A 10,005-nucleotide genomic window follows, 5' to 3' on the forward strand; every position below is an offset into this window, starting at 1 on the left:
TGTGGCAGGAGGACAATGACCTCGTTTGGGGCTTTGAGGATCCAGGAATGTTCCTCTACCTCTAAAGACTCTGCTTGTCCATGTGTCTTATCAAAACTAGAGAATCTACGGCCCAACTCTAGAGGGCTGTGAGTTCACCAAATACTTAGGCTGAGATGCTTCTCACAAAAAGAGCAACTGCATCCCACAAATTGGCTTTCCCATATTTGGTCTTCTCCCAGGGTTATTAAATATAACTTTTCATATGTTGCAGCCTTCATGTAGCAGACCATGTGGCCAACAGACTTGTTGGTATGAGCTCTAAATTTGGCCTAGCGGTCCCTGAGGGGATCTGTGAAAGTTAGGCTGTACTAAACGGCTCTGAAAAGAGTGGCATGTGGGTGAAAACAGGTGGGCAAAGGCGGCGATGGACCCAAGTAGGTATGTATCAGGATCCTCCCTCTCGCCCACCGTTTCTGCTCCTTGGGCCACGGCTTTCTCCCTTCAGCTTCCGAGCAGCTCAGTTCAGCTCTTGTCAACCTGGCCAGACCAAATGCAACCAGGAAGAGCCATTTTTCCAGGAATGGCACTTGGGAGCCACTTTGCTATGTCTTCTTGTGAGCTATGGATGCCGAGAAGTGAGCCAGGAAAGGTACTTCTGCTCCTTTGTGATTCAGGGGCTCTGATTTTCGCTTGAGAAAGCAGGGGAAAGAGACCTCAGGACAAGGAATCCATGATAATGCACAGAAGGATTGCAGATAGTAAACTATCCACAGAAAGATGCACAGGCTGGCTGAAAAAGGAAAGAAATGCGAAGATAGAAACAAGCCTCAGGCTCCACTACACATGTGCTAAACTGGTGTCCCCCTGACTCTAAATTTTCAACCCAGGCCAGCCCACCGCACACCCAAGGACAAGTGGCCGTAAAAAGTGCATCTCATTCACTCTGTCTCACATGGAGCATTTCTTAGCTTCTGCGCAGTTCTGCTTCTTGGCTTCATCTTGCAAATCCTCTCCCTTGACTCCTATCCTATATCCTGACTGTCTCAGTCTCCCCAGTTTGACAGGGCAAAGGTGACTACAAATGACAAAACTCAGTGACAGCACAGTTCCGTGCTGGGGAAAATGGCACATTTAAATGGAGTTGGAGACCCTAGAAATCAGTTGCATTTTTCTGGAGAGTGATCTGGCAATAGCTAGAGCTGAGTCCTAGCCATGATCCATTCATTCCATCCAGGGAAGCACATCTGGAACAAATAAACACAAAGGGATAAAAGAACTATTGGTACGAAAATAACCAGGTTGATGTTATTAATACTAATGAACTAGAAATGATATAAACATTCACCTTGAGGCAAATTATGATGTACCTACATAATGGACACAGTATTACAATTAAAAGTGACAAACATGAGGACCTTTGACACACAAAAAGTCTGCATTTGAAATAATATTAGAGAAAAAACACACTGAGAAGTGTGTCCTCACACTGATGGTATAACATGAAAATTTGATAAGCATTAGAAGGGAATGAACAAAAACATAAGCACATAACATGCAATGGGTTTTTGCCTCTGGAAAAGCTGTATAAGTTCACTAAAAAAAGTGTGCCCTAAATAAAATGGAAGGTGGGAGGACAAGACCGCCTTTGGGTAGGTGTTCCCAGGCTGGTGTGGGGGAGGGGCGTGGCTCCTTTGCCTGGAAGTTTCTTTTTTGTCCCAGATGTTCTCAGCTCAAGGAGAGGACAGGAGCTTTTCTAAGATCTCTCTCCTCGGTGGCACTGCCTTCCACCCTCTGCTTCTGCCACCCAACAGTTTGGTCAGCAGAAAATCCTGGGCTTCCTTTTCCCTCTCCTAACTCATTTTTCAAAAATCAACCCAAGCCAGGGCACCTGGGTGGCTCAGTCGGTTAAGCGTCTGCCTTTGGCTCAGGTCATGATCTCAGGGTCCTGGGATTGAGCCCCGCGTCGGGCTCCCTGCTCAGCGGGGAGTCTGCTTCTCCCTCTGCCTCTGCCTGCCGCTCACCCCTTCCTTGTGCTCTCTCTCTGTCAAATAAATAAATAAAATCTTAAAAAAAAAAAAATCAACCCAAGCCAAGAGCCCACTGGAAAACACTTGGAGGATGTTTGTCTGTAGCAGTGGGTAGTTGAAATGGCCCCAAACCAGAGGTCAGAGGTTTAGCTCTAGCTTTGCCACCGCCTTGCTGGGTAGCCGTGGGTGAGTCATTCTAGATGTGGGCAGGTCGGGGCCATGGTTTCTTCACCTGGAAAATGGAAATGTTGAACCAGGTGATTTCTAAAGTCCTTGAATTTCTGACATTTCCATGGCTCTATCTTTATTGACCCAGGACTAGGAAAAGAGTCCTGAAAAGGAATTCACATCACTCTGAGGCTGAGCATCAACTCTGTTACCCAAAGCCAGCTTTCTAGAAACACTGGAGGCCAGGGTCCCTCTCACTGTAGGTGCAAGGGCCCATCAAAGATTAAAAGAAAAAAAAGACATTTCGTATGTTTTGGTCCTTTATCGATTAATAACATTCCAATGTTTCTTAAAAGGGTTAAGGGCCTGATTCCAGCAAAAAGCAGTTCTCCTGTTAAAGAAGACCAGAAGAGCCCCACTTGACCTCAAGTTCCCAGACCGAGACACTGACCAGCTCTGAAACAGCGGATGGGGTGGCCGTGATCAGAGTTTGGTGTCAAACTGTTCCTCTCACTGTGCCTGCCCAGAGAACCAGGCAAGCCGGACAGGAGTGGAGTCACAGAAGCTTCAGCCAACTGGAGAAAGAGCACTTGAAACAAGTCAGAATTCTTCCAGGTACACTGTGATCAAGAAGAAAAAGGTTGGTGAGAGGGAGTTAGAAACTAAGGAAAAGCGGCTGGCTGTGGCACGCAGGGAAGGCCCCCATGGCCACTTCAGTCCCCACATCTAATGAGCCCATCTGTCTTTCTGCAGCGCAAAGTGGCTGATGTGGGGCCGACAAGGGAATGGGAAGAGGGGAAAGCTTTTGTCTGCTGTTGACAGAGAGGATGGATGGCCTCTTGGCTGCTTCAGTGGCTGGGCTGCAATGAAAGAGTAGGTAAAGCTCTTCCTACTAAGAAGAAGGGCCCTGGGGCCCAGGAGTGTCCTGTCTATGGCAAAGATCTTATAGGAACAATAAACAGAGCATATTTTTACAACATGGAGCTGTATGAATTAGTTTTTTTTTTAAAGATTTTATTTATTTATTTGAGAGAGAGAGAGAGAAACAGCATGAGAGGGGAAAGGGTCAGAGGGAGAAGCAGGCTCCCCACTGAGCCGGGAGCCCGACTTGGGACTCAATCCCAGGACTCCGGGATCATGACCTGAGCCGAAGGCAGTCGCTTAACCAACTGAGCCACCCAGGCGCCCTGTATGAATTAGTTTTTACTAAGTAACAAATCATCCCCCAAAGTGGCTTAAAACAGCAATCATTGATTTGGGTCATAGTTCTGTGGCTGGCTGGGCAGCCGTGGTCTGGGTCAGCTTGGCCTAGCTCCACTCTTGTGCGTCTGTGGTCAGCTGGGGAGTCGGCTGGCAGGTGAATGATTGAGAACCGCCCCTATCCATGTCTGGCGGCTAACAGGCTGTTAGTAAGAGTTATGGAGCAACTGGGCCACATGCCTGTCATCAGCCAGCAGGCTAACATGGGTTTGTTTATGTGGCAGCAAATTTCCAAGAGCAGCAAGAGAGGAAGCTGCAAAGCCCCTTTAGGCCTATGCTTGAAACCTGTACATTGTCATTTCCAGAGCATTCTATTGATCAAAGCAAGACACAAGGCCAGCTAGAGTGACCAACTGTCCCAGTTTGCCTGAGACTGAGGGGTTTCCCAGGACACTGGAGTCCTAGTACAAAAACTTGGGAAGTTCTAGACAAACTAGGACAGCTGGTCACTCTAACAGTCAGCCCAGATTCAAAGAATGGGGAACTTGCCCGGACATTACTCCAAAGAAGATATACAAACGGCTAGTGAACACATTGAAAGATATGTACTAATCCTTAGAAAAATACAAATCAAGCCACAATAAAATACCACTTCATACCCATTAGGATAGCTATTATCCAAGAAACACAGAATAAGAGGTGTTGCAGAGGATGTGGAAAGATCGGAACTTTGGTGCACTGCTGGTGGGAATGTAGAGTGCGGCAGCCACTGTTGAAAATAGCATGGTGAGTGATCAAAAAAATGAAACATAAAATTGCCATATGATCCAGCAATTCCAGTTCTGGGTATATACCCAAAAGAATTGAGAGCAAGGGCTCAAATAGATATTTGCACACCCATGTTCACAGCAGCATTATTTACAATAGCCGACAGGTGAAAGTAGCCCAAGTACCTAACGTATAACCCAAGTATGAATGAATCAACAAAATGTGGCACATACATACAGTTGACCATTATTCAGTCTTATAAAGGAAGGCAGTTTGACCAAGTCGTAGCGTGTGTAACACACACTACGACTTGGTCAAACCTTGAAGACATTATGCTCAGTGAAACAAGCCAGGCACAGCATGACACCTACTGTATGATTCCACTTACACTTGGTACCGGCAGGAGTCAAATGCATGGGGATACAAAGTAGAGTGGTGGTTGTCAGGCGCTGGGGGGAGGAGGGAAGGAGATAGTGTTTAATGACTATAGCATTTCAGTTGGGGAAGATGAGAAAGTTCTGGAGATGGATGGTGGTGATGGTCACACAATGTGAATGTACGTCATGCCACAGCGCTGTGCATTTAAAAATGCTTAAAATAGGGCGCCTGGGTGGCTCAGATGGTTAAGCGTCTGCCTTTGGCTCAGGTCATGATCCTGGGGTCCTGGGATCGAACCCCGCATTGGGCTCCCTGCTCCTTGGGGAGCCTGCTTCTCCCTCTGCCTCTCTCCTCTCTCTCTCTCTCTCTCTGTCTCTCATGAATAAATAAATAAAATCTTTAAAAAAATAAAAAAATAAAAATGCTTAAAATAGCGAATTTTATGTTAAGCGTGTCTTACCACAATAAAAAGAAAAAAGGCACAGGGAAATGAGCTCCCCTAGAAATGAGAGGAACTATAAACTCTTGTGGCCATTTTTTGCCATCTGCCACAGGGGTGAGCAGGAATATAAATCGAATAAGGCTGAGCTCCTGCAGTCGATCATAGTTTTTGAGGAAGTATGCTGGGAGACGGCAAGCAACAGCCAAATGTTGGCTATTTTGATACTCTTCCCTTTGGGAGCCAGTTGTGACTTGTGGTTATTCATTTGGGTAGGAAAAAAGAGGGAATGAAAGTAGATACATGTTGACGAGCGAATGGGGCGGTGAGGACGTGTGATAAGACTTGGGGACTGACCAGAAGAGTCAAATAAAATCAAAATACATCAGAGCCCTAAAGAAGTTGCTCACCTGTTTAGAGGGGTCCCTTTTCCTGCATCCTCAATGCCCCTGGCAAACCGTGGCAGACAGAGCAGGCTTTCAATAAGGACACATCCGAGGTATCCGAGGAGCAGGGCTCGGGGCAGGCTGGCTCACGTGCAGCTTCCCCCTCCTTGCCCCTCTCTGTCTGGTGTTCATGGGATTCTGTGCTTACGGGAAACTCTGAGTGTGCCTGATCCTCCGGTCTGGTGGTGGCAGAAGCAGACAGCAGGAAGGAGTGAGGAAAGGCGGTAGTGCGTGTGGGTGGCCAGGCGGGATGGGAGCAGAGGAGCCAAAGGAAGCCATGAAGCAGATGACCACGAGAAACAAGCGGACTCCCAAGAATGCTGTGGCTGGAAGGGACTTGGAGAGCATCTCGTCTACTCCCCCCATCGGTGGATGAGGAAAACGAATCCAGAAAGCTTCAGAGACTTGTCCAGGGCCGCCCACCCAGGTAAGTGGGAAGTGTCACAGCTGGTAGTTGGGAGCCCGTGTTCTTGTTTCTACACTGGAACTCCATCCTCTGCCTCCAGTGGCTTCTAATTTCTCACTGAATCTTCTCCATGTTAGTCATCAGATGAGGGAGTGGTAAAGCCCCATCACACGGTGTCTTTACTGCCCCAGATGTGATCTACAGCAGGGGAACCAGGCCCTCTGGTACACACCCACACCCACCCACCCACACACACACACATGTACGTCTTCTAGCTCCATTGGCCATGCAATGTCTGGTACAGCAGTGTACCTGCCTTCTTATCGGCTTTTTAATCAAGGTCTTCTGCTATATTTCCCAGTCAAGTTCCCCACTCCAGTCCATGGGGAGAAGTTATTTTTAGGTGTTACAGAAAGTACAGTGCAGACCAATTCTTTCTTCTCAGCTCAGTGACTAAGATTTAGCTTGCTCTGGGTTTGTTGCTTAACACTTAAAGGTCAACGATGGGTGGGCATAGCTTGTCTCGGGAGGCTGAAGTGCTGGGTGATTAAGTAGGGCTGATGCCATAACCCACTTCTTCTTCTTTTTTTTCTTTCAGGGAGGAAAACTTCTTGGAAAAACCCCAATTGAGAAGCATCTGGTGAATTAATTTATTGATCTAATTGCCTTTTCCAGCTGGGAAGGTTTCAACAATTAGTAAAAGCCTGTAACAAGCCCACTGCTCTCTGCAATGTCCAGTACTCACTGTGGTGCCCTGGGAAACCCAAGATGTGCATCTACACACATTGATGAGGGACCTACTATGGACAAGTTACTGGAGGCTTTTCAAGAGGGGACAGGTACAGTGCCTGCCCTGGGGGAGCTCACAATCTGGTGGCAGGGAACTAAGGCAAGGACCCAACTCAAGACAAGTGGACAAGGTAAGGGCTCAGGGGGCACCAAGCGCCCAGTATCTGAAACACAAGTAGTGGAGAGAACCAGAGAGGAAACGATCTGGAAATGTCAGCTTGGCCACCACCCTCCTTTCCCTAATGCTTGTCTGTCAGGGTGGTGCCAGAGAAAGGATCCAAGGCTACCTTGAAAGATCAGGTCAGGCCAAGTGGGGAGGGACAAGCCAAGAAGCTGGGAGATGAAGCTGTGGGTTAAAAGTTAGAAAGGCAGGGAGAGGGCAGCAGCAGAGCAGGAAGCCAAGAATTAAGTGGGGGTGGAACACTATATTAGTAGGGTGCAGATTTAGCTACATGGGACAGAGACCCAGAGCAACTGGTTTATTTAAACAAAATAGAAGCGTGTTTCTCAAGTAAACCCTGAGCTGATAAAATGGTTCCACTCAGTGAATCGTCAGGGGCACAGGCTTCCTTTCTTGCTCCATCATCTCTGGGTTGTCCTCATTTGTGTGGTTCAACATGGCTCACCACCACATCCACACTCCAACCAATGGATGGGGGGAAAGAATCATGGCCAGGAAGCCTCCTTCCCTTTAAACGGAAAGAGATTGCGCTTGCCATTTCCACTCACATCCCATTGGCCAGAATGTGGTCACATGGCAATGCCTAGCTAAAAGGAGAAGGGGGTAGTCATCTTTATTGTGGGCAACCAAGTGGTCTGCTAAAGTTTCTACTGCCACGGAAGAAGGGAATACGTACTGGAGGACACCAAGCACTCTCTCCCACAGAGACGTGGGCTCTAAACTGAGTTTACCCCTCCCCAAGAAGAGTTGGACCTCCCTGATTTCACATAAGCAGGTGCTCTGTCCCACTCTGCTCCAGGAAGCCCGAGAGCCTTGCCTTCTCTCCTCATTTAGTAGGTGAGATGGCTCTGCCCTCTAAAGTCCCACAGAGGCAGCCTCCCTGTCTTCCTGAACCCTGGGCACAGATGCTTAACCTGATGCTCTGGTTCCCAGTCGGCATCTCTATGGGGATGGGAAACGAGAATGGGAGCCAGACTGGCATCATTCTGCATACGTAATAGAGCCGGAAGAGTTGTGAAACCCAGGAGGCTCTGCAAGGCTGTTCTGCAGTAAATACTTGTTATAAAAATAAACCCATCTTGCTATCCAAAAACAATGAGCAATACCCTAGGGTTGCCAGCATGAGCAGTACTCAGACGTCTCTGGGCACATGGCTGCAGGATGCGGGCCAGCCCACGGCGGCACGCCCAAGCACAGCGCTCTCCCGGACAGCCTTCTGCATCTCACTACGGACGCAGACCTCCTTCAGGTTTTCAACAGATGAAGGGTTAGGATTGCCGCAGGTAGAGAAAAGTGTAAAGTCCTACCTTCAAGTCAAAACCAAAACCAAACAGTGATTGGCAGGGTAGGGGACAGGGAGCTTGACGGCAGCTGGGGTACCAAAAAGATCGAAGGGTTTTCGTGGACCCTGCCTTTGAAGGGAGCCAATGGTTGGGAGTTAGCATGAAAATGATAATGTGGAGCCAGTGGAGTATCGAGGACAAAGGGGGTTGTTAGTCCTGTTTCGGATCAGAGCAACCTATGAGATACATTCAGGAAGAAGGCTCCAGAATGGTAGGAAAACTCAACGCTATGGAGATGAGAGAACTGAAACCCTGCAGCCTGGTGGAGCCCCAGATGGACACATGACCATCTTCACATACCTGAAGGGTTGTCATGGAGATGAGGGAACTTGTTATGTGTGGCCTCCAAGGGGAAGTTATAGCCTGGCCAATTCTGCTTCAGAATAGAATTAGAATTGTCTAGAAATGGAATGCTCTCTCTCTCATGAGAGAATGAGTTCTCCATTCCTGGGGTTTGAAAAAGGCTGGGTGGGGTGCCTGGCTGGCTCAGTTGTTAAGCATCTGCCTTCGGCTCGGGTCATGATCCCAGGGTCCTGGGATCGAGCCCTGCATCGGGCTCCCTGCTCAGCGGGGAGCCTGCTTCTCCCTCTCCCACTCCCCCTGCTTGTGTTCCCTCTCTTGCTGTCTCTGTCAAAAAGTAAATAAAATCTTTTTAAAAAAATAAAAAAAGCCTGGGTAAATCTGTATGTGGGACGCTGGGGCAGAAATTCACCCTTTGGGTAAAGACAGAACTAGTAGATCTCTTGAGTTTCTTGCGACTTTGAGGTCTTATGATTCCATGAGTTTTGCTTTTTTTTAAAAAAGATTTTATTTATTTGACAGAGAGAGAGAGAGAGAGAGCACAAGCAGGGGGAGCTGCAGGCAGAGGGAGAAGCATACTCCCTGCTGAGCAGGGAGCCCAATGCAGGGCTCGATCCCGGGACCCTGGGATCATAATTTGAGCCGAAGGCAGATGCTTAACCGATCCCGGGACCCTGGGATCATAATTTGAGCCGAAGGCAGATGCTTAACCGACTGAGCCACCCAGGTGGCCCTGAGTTTTGCCTTTTAATTACACTTTTTATTTGGAGATAATTATAGATGTATATGCAGTTATAAGACATAATACAGTGAGAGCCTGTATGCTCTTTACCCAGTTACCCTCCATGGTAAGACTTGCAAGACTGTAATACAATCTCACAACCAGGATATCGACCACTCCAACAAAGTCTGGCCTTCCTGTGCCTCAGTAAGCCCTGCCCTTGAGGAGCTACCAGTGTAAAGGAGAGTGAAACACATACGGAATCAAAAACAGTGCAACCTGGGGTCTAAGATAACCAACTGAGTAGGACCAACCAAATGCCACGGATGACCAGAAGACAAAGAGATCACATCTGCTTAGGGATAGCAGGAGAGGCTTCCCAGGGGAGCTGGGATGGATTTGAGCCTTGAAGGAAGAACAGGAACTTGACAGACGGGGCTGAGCATTCTTAGTTAAGGACCTGTGGCCACCCGGGCTCATTAAGGGCTCGAAGATAAGTCTCTCTGTGAATGACTTCCTCTGGTTATAGATCTACTACATAAACTGAAAGTGCCAAAGAAGTGAACATAGAAGTTTAAAGAATCTTTGGCAGCCTCTGGGCTGTGCTTCATGCTGTTCCTACTTCCTCCGTAGGTCCCACGCATTATAGGTGCTTAGCGTGTGCTGAATGAATGCCTGAATAAAGAAATGAATGAAAAGATTTCTGCCCCTGTTGTCCCAGTTCTGCTTTCCTTCCTGCTTTGCCTTGCTTTTCTTCCCCCATAGAGCATGCAAGAGCATGAAAGCAATGTCATTGGTTTAATTTGGGCGATTGCCTAAAACCCATGTGGTTTTCTAGTGGTATAGGTTGAGCATGT

General features: G+C 47.9%; 1 long non-coding RNA gene across 1 annotated transcript; it reads right to left on the reverse strand.

Moving 5' to 3' along the window:
* Positions 1-665: 665 nt before the first annotated feature.
* On the reverse strand, positions 666-6,515 carry LOC113918278. The gene is made up of 3 exons (XR_003518506.1): positions 5,373-6,515; positions 2,629-2,797; positions 666-1,226 (listed from the first exon to the last, which is right to left on the reverse strand). It is a non-coding gene; the product is annotated as an uncharacterized LOC113918278 (long non-coding RNA).
* Positions 6,516-10,005: the final 3,490 nt, after the last annotated feature.

The sequence above is a fragment of the Zalophus californianus genome, chromosome 1 (assembly GCF_009762305.2).
Source record: "Zalophus californianus isolate mZalCal1 chromosome 1, mZalCal1.pri.v2, whole genome shotgun sequence".
NCBI lineage: Eukaryota > Metazoa > Chordata > Mammalia > Carnivora > Otariidae > Zalophus > Zalophus californianus.